The sequence below is a fragment of the Cavia porcellus genome, unplaced genomic scaffold (genome assembly GCF_034190915.1).
Source record: "Cavia porcellus strain 051 isolate PalLab524CR breed Dunkin Hartley unplaced genomic scaffold, mCavPor4.1 scaffold_17, whole genome shotgun sequence".
NCBI classification, from domain to species: Eukaryota; Metazoa; Chordata; class Mammalia; order Rodentia; family Caviidae; genus Cavia; species Cavia porcellus.
This window is the reverse complement of record NW_026947500.1, coordinates 54105252-54115720: the sequence shown is the minus strand read 5'-3', so window position 1 is coordinate 54115720 and position 10469 is coordinate 54105252. Positions and strand designations below refer to the sequence as shown.

The following is a 10469-nucleotide window of genomic DNA, read 5'->3' as shown; positions in this document are numbered from 1 at the left end:
GTCGCTCTGATATACAAGAGTGAGAGAGAGCAGAGTTTCCAGATAAAAAAAGGGGAAGACAGAGGATGTGCCTTTCCCCAAGTTTGTACTGTATTCATGGAAACCCTAAATAGAGTTGATTATGGCCACCCATGCTGAGGAGTACAGAATTCTCTATTAATTCTGGTGATAACAGTGTAAAATCTTCAAAAAAAAACTCTTACAGAAATTCACAAAACAAGTTAACAGCTGTATGGGTAAACCTAAACCCTGGAGAATTAGCAGTTTAAATTAAACATTCAAAATAGACGCATTATATTTACTTATGGAAAATACACCACATTCACATGTATATGTTTTTAAGGACCATCTGGATGCAATTTTGGTACTGGGATCTTTTGCCTTGTTTTGCAAGGATTTGCAGGGATCAGAGCTCAAAATAAGATATTATTTGACTGAATACCACAATCTGACCCCAAGAACATTTTAATCACTCATGAGAAGGTATTCTATTTGAGCACATCATTATTTTCTATAAAACAATATTGCAGAAAAATGGTAACACTTGAGATTTCTAACTTTAATATGGGACTTAAAATGAAACTGACAGGAAGGAGAAGGCCAGAGAGCTCCATGGATAGGTGTTGTCATCCTGAACCAGTAAATTCAAGATTCTAATGATTACTTTGCTTTCAAAATAATTTTTTTGAATGCACTGTTGACCTCCTTGTTCCTCAGGCAGTAGACTAGGGGGTTCAGCATGGGGATGACCATGGTGTAGAACATGGATGCAACTTTGTCCGTGTCCATGGAGTGACTGGAGCTGGGCTGCAAGTACATGAAGATGACAGTGCCATAGAAGATGGAGACGGCAGTGAAGTGAGAGGCACAGGTGGACAGAGCCTTTTGATGCCCTGCACCTGAATGCAACTTTATGATGGTACCAAAAATGAATATATAGGATATCAAGATAACAAGCAGAGTGAAAAAAGATATTAAAGCCTACAATATAAGCAAGAATAGGCTCACTGAAACGTCTGTTAACAGGAGAGAATCATGACTGCCGCAATATCACAAAAAAAATGGTGGACCACATGGTCATTACACAAGGAGAGACAATGGAGGCATTCAGGAAGCCACAGATACAGGACCCTAAGATAAGACAAGAGCACACACTTGTGGTCATGGTGGTGGTGTAATGTAAAGGCTTGCACACTGCAACATAGTGGTCATAGGCCATAGAGGCCAACAGGTTACTTTCCACAGTAGCAAAAGCAACAACAGAGAACATCTGAGCAGCACAAGCATTGTAGGAGATGAACTGGTCTCCTGTAAGCAGCCCAGCCATGACTGTGGGAGTGACAACTGAAGAATATCAAAAGTCCACCATGGACAGGTTTCCCAGGGAAAAGTACATGGGGCTGTGCAGACGGGAGTCCAGGAGGATGAGCAGTATCATCCCCAGGTTCCCAGCCACAGTGATGGTGTAGATGAGGAGGAAGGTGATGAAGAGGGGAAGCTGCAGGTGCAGGTCAGAGGTCAGCCCCAGCAGCAGGAACTCTGTCACCTCTGTCCTGTTCTCTGTCGGCACTATTTGCAGTCAGAGAATGCCTTGAAACAAAGTAAAATAAAAGACAAGAGTGTTAACAGATATTGTGGAAAAGATGTTACACTGTTTACACAGCACATGGGGTACTTACAATGATGATGTGTATTTCAAGTTTCTCCTTATCTGAATGTGATGTTAACTACAAAACCGACTGCCTTAATTATGTGAAACCAAACTGTTTACCTGGAAATTCTACATGAATTCTGTCTCCAGTTTTTAAATTTTATGTATTTATAAACTAATATTTGAGACTCTGGAGAACATGGCGGACAGACAACAGCAACTACTGAACGCTCTCTAAAGGCTCGGCTCAGAGGCCAGGAATGATGCGGACTAAGGAGATACGAACCAGTAGAGATATGCTCTGCTGACTCAGGAACAAACTGGGCTGAGAGAATCCAACTTGGAATACCGTCCTGGCGCTAAAATAGGAACAGAAAAATCTCGGTGTGGAGGCTCGACTCCGCGCCATTGGAAACCTCGGTTTGGATTTCCCGCCGCGCGGCGGCCGGCTACCTCCACAGCGGCTCAGCAAGGAGAGACGCGACCGCCGAGCTCGGGAACGGAGTCGGAAACGCGACGGACAGGAAGGAAGGCTGACTGGAGGCGAGGTGAGCGAGGAACTGACTCCCTACCGCAGTCTGACTCCAGCGGAGGATTTTCTGGGCGCGGGCAGTCCTGTAAGAGCAGGGCGCGGCGGCAACTGCAGCCACACGGTTCCCTCTCGGACGGGATTGGTGAAAGGTGCCTGGCCGGAGGGACGCTGCTCGCGGACCCCCTAGGTTGGCCTAACCCAGATCCCAGAGCCTGATGGTGGCCCGGAGGAGCGACCGACTTCCGCGTAGGCTGCCTCCTCCGCAACTCCCTGGGGCGCAGCAGTGAGCTGGAACAACTAACCAGCGCAATTCGATCAAGCTGTAGCTGACAGGCAGGGAAGCCGGGCCTCCTGTGTAAGATTACATTTCATAAGGAACAGAAAATATGCGGAAGGGAAGCAACAAAAAAGGCTCCTCGACCCCCAATCCTGAGAATCAGGCAATAGTGGACACTGTACCAATATACATTAAGCGCCATTTAGAGAGCCTCATAGACCAATTCAGGAATGAAGTTATCAATGACCTGAAGCTAGAAGTATGCAGAATAGTTAGAGAAATGCTAAGCACCACCCAGGAAAAAGCAGATGGTGGAGTGGAAGAACAGAAAAAGAGGGGAGAATTGCTTGATGGAGAAAACAGAGAAAGCATGGAGTATGTGAAGCAGGTGCAAAGGGACTATCAAGAAATCAAGAAGTCTACCCAAGACTGGCATAACAGCTTGAAAGAAACTAAGGACAGACTATCTGAATTGGAGGGCAGACTTGAAACATGGGAGAATGAAATGAAAAACTTCTTAAAAATAACAAAGAAACACACAGCAATAATACAAAGACAAGAAGATGATAAGAGGAGCCATAACTTAAGGATTAAGAACATAAAAGAAGAAGTAGGGACACAAACAAGTGAACTACAAAAGCTACTCACAGAAATAATCCAGGAGAATTTTCCTAATTTAGCAAAAGGTAAAGATACTCAAATGTATGAGGCATACAGGACCCCAGCTACCTACAACCTTAACAGAGAAACACCCAGACATATAATAATAAAAATTCCAGAAATTCAATACAAGAACAGAATATTAAAAGCTGTAAGAGACAAGAAACAGATCACTTACAAGGGAAGACCCATCAAAATTACAGCAGATTTCTCTTCACAAACCATCAAATCACGGAGAGCATGGGGAGAAATAATTCAAGCTTTGAAAGATAATAATCTACAGCCAAGATTGAGATATCCTGCACAACTGTCCCTGGAAATTGATGGAAAAACGAGGTGCTTCCAAGATAAAGAGGAACTGAGGGAATTTGCAACCACCAATTCAACCCTACAGAAAGTATTGCAGGATATTCTAAAAAAAGAAAAATACAAAGAACCCAGAAATAGGGGCGGGGAGGCCACAAAGAATAGAGCAGAGAACAAAACGAAGAAGACAAACTGACAGCTACTGACAGAAAAAGAGCTCAACAGAAATGAGACAGAGAAGATTGGATGATAGGAACAGCTTTTTTTGGAGAAAATGACATCTTAATAGGTAATGCTGATTTAGTACCATCTTGTTTTGAAGTCTCATCTAGCTTTTGTTCTTCTGTCTCCAATGGTCTAAACAGGTTGTAGCTTATTGGATTTTGTTATGTACGATAGTATAAGAAAAAACCTTTTAAAGACAAGGAGATTATACAGAAACCATTGTTCATTTTCTGTTAGTCGATTCTAAATACTCTGTAATGCTGTCATTCTCTTAAATGGATTTACATTGTTTTGATATACTTAATGCTACAGTATATGAAGTTGTACTCAAGGACTTCAGGGAGGGAGTCAATATGGTAACCATTTTTGGGTCAGGATTAGCTGGTGGTGAAACACTATTCTGCTTAAATGGTTATGTTTTGATCTGCCCTGTTTCGCTGTTATGCCCTCTTTTTTTCTCAATCTCCACTCCATTATTTACTTTTTTATTTTTATCCATTTAATTACAGGGAAAAATATAGCAGGATATAATATAGTAACCCACTTTGACTTTCTATTATCTCGATTTGAAGCCCTGTATTACTCTCACCATCTTGTTTTTGACTGAGGTTCCTATATTCTGTTTTGCTGGATAGTATCAGGTTCGAAAGTTTAGGCATCAGCTGAGAAGATAATGAGATTCATTATAACGCCCATTCTCGTTGACTTGTATCTACTTTTGAAGACCTACAATATCTCCAATGTTTTGGTTTTGTCGGTTTTATTCTTTACGGTTTTGTTCAATTGTATTACAACTAATGATATAGGCAATTCTATTAGAAATAGCGGGAGGCATTATGGTAACCATTGTTGATCACCTTGTATTATGTTTTTTATATTATCTATTATGTCCACCCTTTTGACTTGACCGATTCTGTTCTGTTATGTCACATTTGGTTTTACTCTCTTCCAAAAAAGCAACAAGAACTGTGGGAGCAATGAAACCCAAAATGTGTAATAGTCACTGTACAAAAGAGAGGAAAAGAAAGTGCTCTAAACTATATAACTGCATGTATATTTAAAAGTATAAAATAGAAAATGATATCACAGAGTTTTATTGGATCATTGAACAGAACTGTTTGCAGTATCATTGTTGGAATGTCCACTCTACAAGCTTTAATTTTGTGACTTGAACAATTATTTCTAAGATGGCAATATGCAATCCATTAACTAGTGATTTCCTACTGCGCATTTTTTTATTCTGTAAACCTGTATAACTTGTACCCCTTCACTGTTTTTTTTCTTTCTTTTCTTTTCTCCTTAAATAAAAATTAAAAAAAATAAACTAATATTTGGCAAGTTTTTTAAATGATTCAACCTGATATGTCTGAAGTTTTATATATGGATATGTACATAATATGTAAAGAATAAGGAAATGATTTCTACCTAAGACGCTATTAGGAAAACTAAATGTGAAGATGCAGAAAAACAATCTTTAAATTCTGAGCTGTGAGTCACATGAATATAAGGAATTATTCAAACAGAGTGATGGCCTCTAGGTTTACTTACCTCAGGTAGGTGACATTACGTCAGTTTTGGGATGTGGGTGAGTTTTAAAACCTTGAAATATCTTTGTTGTAATAGCTTTGCTATTATGTATGATCACTGGGATGTTTTCTGTGCTTCCTGGTTACTCTCTGTTTACTTAAACTTTACTTAAACTCTCTTCTATATAGTTGGGGATTTTATTTATTTGTTTTGTTTTTGCTTAATTTCTTTCTTGAAATTTGTATTTTATCTTGCATTGAAAGAGTGTCCATTTCTTGTGGTACTTCTTTCTTTCAGGCATATCTTCCTGTATTTGCATGACTGAGGATGAGGGCTAAATGTTCATAGTTTGTGACCTAACCTTAGCCTGAAGATCTGTGTTCTGCAGCACACTAAATGTTGGAAACATACATTAAAACACCACATTGCACCTAATAAACATGTGCAATTATTATTTGTCCATTTAAAATGAAACATAAATTAATGAATATTTCACTTGAGATTGGTGTCATGAAGAATTAGTGTTTTCATTTGAGTGTGAAGTCTTCGGAAGGCTTCTACCCAAGGGTAAAATATACTCCCACACATCTTTTTCCTTACTTTTGGCAAAATCAATTTATGAAATAAAGCCTTGAGGGTATTATGTTTTGCAGACTTAACATTCAAGATCCATTTTAGCAAATAGTCCTATTTTAACAATACTGCTATGATGATACATGTGTGTGTGTGTGTGTGTTCACTTGTGTATCTTATCTATGGCCAGGTATTGTTACTTTTCATTTTTACCATTAAGACAAATGAAGACTTCAGAGTTTTATAATGCTTTACATTTACATATATGAGTAGATGAAGATTCAAGATTTAAGCCCAGTTTGGACATAACTGGCAAGCTGCGATTTAGTCACACTGTATTATTGTGGGTGGGTGTGCTAGAAATGATAAGGAAAAGATCAAAGAAAAATATTAAAATGAGATCAGGAGTGTGGTAATTCTTTTTGACACTTTCTTTAACTTGAATAAGGCCTCTTTCAGCCCTTAGTTGTGCTTTTTCTTTATCTCCAATGCTACATTACCATACAAGGAACAAGATGAAATTTCCACCATCAGTCAGAGCATTGCCTGTATTGTTGCTTTTGACGAATCCTTTTTTAGGGAAGGAAAATGATGTTTCCTAATTAAAATTTGACTGCCTGATAATGATGCTTTCATCACTTATATCTCATACTCACCTCTTTCTAAGGGAAAAAGTTAAAACATAGTTAAGTATAACTCCATGGCTTCTACATGAGACAGTTTCCCTAAGCATGCATTTTGATTATAGTAGCTTACTTGGCTCCTTGAAAACATACAGCAGTCTCAACAGTGAAGCTAAACAGTGAAGGAGAAATTCAGCCATAGATTACAGCACCAATTATAGCAGAAACACTCTCTCTCTCAGGTCAATATTCCCTGGGAATCTAAGGCAGGGAGGAAACTATGAAACAAGAAGTATTAATCTGGATTCAAGTCCTGAATCTATCATGTGTTTTTTTCTAGATCCTTGGAAGAGTTACTTACCGCTTCCTTAACTGTAACATAAAAACAATAAAATTACCTCTGGGGCATAATTCACAGAGTTGTATTTATAAATAATGGTTATTATTTTGTGTCACTCAAAATAATTTTTATTTTGAGTTATACCCTTAACTATGTCACAGGATACTAGAAAAATCATAAAACTGGGAGAAAGCTTGTTTGCATTAGTAACTGTCTACATTCAAATAAATAAGGGATATGCAAGGGGCTGAGACTTTTCTGGTCCCTCTAAAGTGAAGTGGCCTGAAGTAATGCTGACTATCAGAAGCTAACACATAAGAACCAGGAGAAGATTATGAAGACATACAGCCCTCAGGGGACAGACCCCCAGGAGGGCATCTGTAGCTCCTCTTTCCTACTGAAGAAACAAACTGCCTGTGGGGACTAATTTGGATATTTTCAATACATACCTAATGCTTCATAAATTTACTTATTAATATGTAAATGGAAATATGCCCAATAAATTAGAGTTCTAAAAATTTTTGTTATATGTATAGTTATGTAACCAATCTCTAAATTTCCTGAGCTTTTCAGTGTCATCTTCTACTGTACATAGTTTCCTGAGAAATATGAGACACTCTTTGCCTTATGTTTGCCTTTGTAAAAATGTCTTTCATTCAAATATGAGAAATACAGTCTCTGATAGTAGCATCTTTTATTTAGCATAAACTTAGTTGGGGCACAGTCACTTTATTACACATATTTGTCACAAAGCAGTTTTAATATGGTGTTATATATAAAAATGAGCTTTGTACATTATTTTTCTCACTCTTTGTTCAGGGAAACTTTTCTTGATCTTACATTTGGTGATTGACAATGAATAAAGTTGGTGCTTTTGTGTGAACATAGATACATTGCTTCATTTGAGTATATATATATGTATATATATACACATATATATATGCATACACACAAATCACAAAACATTTTTAGTATATACCAGGTGTTCTGTAACATGTTGATATTTTACCTTTAAAATTAATGTAGCATAGGAGGTGATGTTCAAACCTGTGCATTTCTCTACATATATTTGCTCAACTGCAACTGAGACATGTACTAGTTGTAGACAATGGACTTTACGAAGAATTATTGGGAGTGATTTTTATGTGGGGTTGAACCACATGCATTATCCTCCAATTGTCTCTCTCCTGTCAGAGAGTTTGTGAAATCTTCATGATCTTATAGGTTTAGCTGGAGATGGAAAAGTTTTCATCCACATAAATTTGAGAATAACTGCACAGGGAAAGCTTTCCACTATATCAGATAGCCTGTGACAAAATTCTAATAGCCTGTTACATAAAAGGAAAAACTATAAATGTAAAGGACCACGAATGGTCCAAATAATCTTGAAAGTGAACAGAATAACACTAACACATTGTGACTTGGAGAACAAAAATAATTTTTAAAAATTTATGCATTTGACATTTCTTTATTGATAGAGTTACAGACTGTATTAGTTTTCTTATAGCAGAGTTTCAACTCCAACACCCACAATTTAGAGGAGTAAAAGTCTGATTTTGTTCATTTTGGATTCAGAAGATACAGCATTTTTTTTTCTGGGGTCCAGGTAAGGATATCATAGTAAAACAGTAAGGCATAGCAGAGCAATTTTGTTCATGCTAGCAAGTATGAAGAGCAGGTGGGCAGTGCCAAAAAGTAATGGGTGAAGGACAGATATAGACCTACAGCCACCTCTCTATGAGCCACCCAGATAAGGCACATTTTGCTTCCAATTCTGAGGCGGGATCTCAAGGTCAATTAATTTGATGTTCCATTCTAATGGCCATATCCTATCTCTTGACAAATTGATACTCAAAACACATCTCCTTAATCCACACTTAACCCTGAATAAATGGAGGTTATAATTCCACCTAAGATGATACAATTATCTTGTGTATGATCAAAAATGAAGAATTCCTTTCCTAGTTTTCAATAGTTTTAGCATTTTTCAAAAGTCCAAGTTCAAATCAATAGTGTACTCAGATGTCCCCCACTTAAGCCTCATGCAATCATGGAAGGGGCTGAATCTGGCATTCGTGACTGGTTTGTTGCCTGGCTCTGGGATTGGTGATGTCAGTGGTACATGCTCCAATGGATGGAGCTAAGATACAGTGTAAGTGTGGAAAGAAGGCATGGCTTCTCTCTTTTGCTTCTTCATACCTTGCTGTTTGCACCGGGCCATTAACGGCTGTCCTCCAGTCTTGCAGCCAGCTGAGTAAGGACTGAAATCTCTAAGGAATGTAAGAAATGAACAAGGTATTTTGTCTCAACAGCAAGAGAAAAGTAACAAAAACAGAATTTGGTACTAAAGAGTAGGATCATTGCTGTGATTATAACTGATCATGTGGTTCAAGAGCCTTTGTAAATGGCTTGTGGGAAGAGCTTGCAAAGGTACAAAGGTGTTGCCTGAAAGAGTGGCACTGGATGGAACAGCTTAGGCTGTTCTCTCAGATTCTGGTCAGAACTCGGGATACCAGAAGGCTGATAGCAAGCCTGCTGATAAAGACCAAGCTCAGGAGGTTTCTGCTGGGAAAAAGGACTGCATTGGTTGTTGGACTCCACATGATTGTATTATGGGTTGGCAGAAAGTTGGTCTGCATTTTGCTCATGCCCAGAGACTTTGTCTGAGACTAAAATTAGGGGCAATGAACTAATTAATCTGGCAAAGGAAATTTCAAGGCAGTTGAAAGTTGAGGCATGGTTATTGTTGGGGGCTTTTTATGTTGCAAATCAAGATCAAAGAGTGCAGCAGATGACTTAAAACATTGTGAGTTTGGCCTGAAAGCTGTGGACTGTAAAAATAGAGCTAAAACTTTGACTATTTTTTAAAATTTTATTTAAAATGAAAAAGAGAAAAAACAAAACAAAGCGGTGTAAGGGTACAAGTAATACAGAACTACAAAAAAAGAAACAGTAAGAAATCACCAGTTAATAGATTACATATTATCATCTGAGAGATAGTTGCTCAAGTCACAGTATCAAAGAATACAAAGTAGACATTCAAACAGAGAGACTGCAAACAGTTGTGTTCAATGATCCAACCAAAAACATTAATATGCTAAGCTATTTAACACCCCTAAACACACTTGCTGTTGTATCTTTTAGAGCACTTTTTTTCCTTCTCTTTTTTTACAACAAAATTTACACATTTTAGGTTTTTTTTTTTTTTGTCTTTTCCGTTTTTATCGGTACCAGGGATCGAACTCACGACTGCCTGCTTTCAAGGCAGGCGCTTATGACGCTGAGCTAAATCCCCAGCCCCCACATTTTAGGTTTTATTACTCCTTGTTCATATTACTTTTTTTGGGGGAGAGAATAAAGTCAAATATGGCAAAACAAAGCTGTCAGTCAAAACCAAGGATAGACATAGCACATGATGTAAAACAGACTATAATGTTATCAACAATGGTTACCATAATGTCTCTTGTTTCCTTAAAAAGAATTGTCTATCTCATTAGATATTATAAAGTTGAACAAAACAGTAGAGAACAAGACCAATAAAACTTAAGCATTGTAAACATTACAGGACTTCCAAAGGAGACAATAGTCAAACCAGAATGGGCATCTTAGTGAATATTATTGCCTTCAAAGTAGTTGCCTATACCCTCAAACTTGATACTATCATACAGAATGGAACAGAGTCTAATCAGTCCAAACAAGATCGTGGGAGTATTACGGGACTTCAAAACAAGTTAATAGGAAAACAAAAAAGTTAC

The 10469-nt window shown here is 37.9% G+C and overlaps 1 pseudogene; it reads right to left on the bottom strand.

Moving 5' to 3' along the window:
- Positions 1-660: 660 nt before the first annotated feature.
- On the bottom strand, positions 661-8935 carry LOC111755305 (olfactory receptor 5B2-like; annotated as a pseudogene).
- Between the last annotated feature and the right edge of the window lie 1534 nt (positions 8936-10469).